Below are 2,517 nucleotides of genomic sequence, written 5' to 3' on the forward strand. Positions count from 1 at the left end.
GACGAGGGGCAGCTGTACGGGCCCTGCACCGAGCCGGCCCCCGGAGCCTTCGGCTGCGGCCACGCCGAGAACGCCGACTTCGCCGCCGACGCGTGGTACTCGATGGGGCGGGCGCCCTACGCCGCCCCCGGCTCCTGCATCAAGGGCGAGCTGGGACCCTGGGCAGAGGGCTATGCCGGAGCCTACGGAGACGTCCGGTGAGTGCCGCCCGTCCCGCTGCCGCTCGCGGTTCCTCCGTCCTGTTCTTCCCGCAGCTCCTCTCGGTGCCGCGTGCAGGCGGAGCTCCTCTGCGTCCCGAGCACCGCCGGTGTGTGATAACCGACCGCAGCACCGTTCGATGCAGAGCGATGGTTCTGCGGTCAGAACCATCGTCCTGCATCGAACGGTGCCGTGTGCGGACGTGGAAACACCGAGCGGGCTTTGCGGCTCCGGCTTGACTACGAGTAGGTGTGTTTTGGGTAGAGGTAAAACGGTATTCAGAACTGGAAAAGCAGAAACTGATGTGCTTGGGAAAATGCGCTTGGTCAAAAGTGGTTTTCTTGACGCATTAACCTCAAAAAAGGAGATGGCTGTCTCTGCACAATGGGCACACGCAGTGCAAAGCAGAGGGCAAACATTACACTTCTGTCTGACTGAGCGATTCCCTCCTCATAGCAAAAATGTTACTGACGGAGAGTCGCTGCAGCCGATGGAACCAGGAGTGAGAAAACAACAGTGAGGGGATTTTCCTTGAATTTTGGAAACCAAAAAGCGACGGTGGGCACTGCGGGCACGGAGGCAGCTCCGAGTGGTGTCACAGGCACAGCCTGGGCACAGCGCTGCACCTCGCCGGGCGCTGCGATCAGAGATTGGAACACAATGGGATTTTCCCTGTAAATGAGCTCCGTGCAAACACATCCCGCCTGTGCTGCTGCGCTCATTCTGCTGCTTTGAAGTGCTCACGTTTGTACTGGAGTAGCGTAGTAATTGTCATCCATACAATAATGTATTTGTGCATTCTACCTAGAAACAGGTTGGGGGGGAAAAAAAGGGGATAAAAGTGAGGAAGGGTCCCACTGAGTGCAGCTGTGAACGGAGTGCCAGCAGCAGGACCTGTGTGCACAGCATGCTGCTCCCGGGCCATATAAAGCTGCTGAGAGCAGTGTGAAGCTGTTGGGGATGGGTACAGCTGGGGGGGTTTTGCTTCCCAATTACTGGCATCTGGAAATGGAGGTGCCTGGCTGCAGCAGGTGAAGCTCAGGGCTGTGCTGTCTGCCTGGGAGCCCATGCGATACAACTGCGTATAGGTAAGGAACGTTGGGTGAAGCATGGCAGGGTTGGGTGTATGTGGTGCTCCATTCCCATCCCCTGCTATCCTGTGCCCAGCCACATCTGCAGCAGAGCTCAGGGGGCCCCTCATTCTTTAGAACACCTTGATCTGGTGCTTTGGACCCAGTGCTTCTGTGTTGCTGCGTGGCCACGGAGAGCAAGTAGTGGTGCTTACCCCATTGTGTGTTATGCGCAATGCTGGGAGGAACACCGGGCTGTGCTCAGGCTGAAGCTGACTGGGTTGGTGCCCTCAGGTTTGTGGATGTCTGGGTGACACCTCCGCTCACTGCACCACGTACAATTCCTCTGCTGCTGCTCTCTGGGGTTTGTTTTCTCTTGGCTTTGCAGCAGCAGCAAGTCAGGCTGGAGCTGGGGGCAGCATGTCATGCCCAGCTTGGGCAGAGCAGTGCTAAGGAGGAAGGGATAAGGAACCTGGAGCATTTCACAATGAAGTTCCTGTGTTGAAGGGCAGTCTGCTTGGCCCTCATGTAACTGCTGGTTTCCAAAGGTCGGTGGTGATCCTATCCAGTTGACATGGGATGCCAGCTGGCACAGAAAGCCCCATGCCTTAACTGTGTCCCTGGAAGGAGGCAGAAGTGCTCTGCGGGGCTCTCAGCAGTGGCACTGTCCTGTTGCACTTCAGGTTCCTATGCCTTTGTAACATGGGCAGCTGCAGCACAGCCTGCTTTTCTCTGAGTGCTTGCAAAGTCTGGGTTAGATACAGGCACTTCAGCAGATAGATGCCTTACCCTGTAACATCAAGCCCTGAACACAACCTCTGTTTCTTAGCGTGTTTGTGGGGAGCTGTTTCTACTTTCCTTTCATGTAGAGCACTGTGGGTTTCGTTTTGGGGTTTCCCTTCCAAAGTCTTGAGGGAATGTGGCTGCCTGGCAGGGCTGAGGTGTGCTGCTGCCATGGCTCTGCTGGTGGCACACAGCTGTGATGTGACAGTCAGCAGCAGCCAGGCCCAGCATTAACTCTGCTCAGATGCTGTCCTCGGGGTCCCATTGCTGCTGCCTGCTGTGGGCAGCCGTCTGGGCATGGTGTGGGATGGGGCTGTAGCAGCAGCGGGGTCAGGGCTGTGATGGATGCATCGTTGCTGCCTGCCCCTGTGCTTGTGCAGAGGTTTGCCTGTGTTTAGAGACACTGCTGTGTTACACAGGAGACAAAGAGGGCATTAACACAACTTGACTGAACGTTAAGCTTTTG

The sequence above is a fragment of the Meleagris gallopavo genome, chromosome 9 (assembly GCF_000146605.3).
Source record: "Meleagris gallopavo isolate NT-WF06-2002-E0010 breed Aviagen turkey brand Nicholas breeding stock chromosome 9, Turkey_5.1, whole genome shotgun sequence".
Classification (NCBI taxonomy): domain Eukaryota; kingdom Metazoa; phylum Chordata; class Aves; order Galliformes; family Phasianidae; genus Meleagris; species Meleagris gallopavo.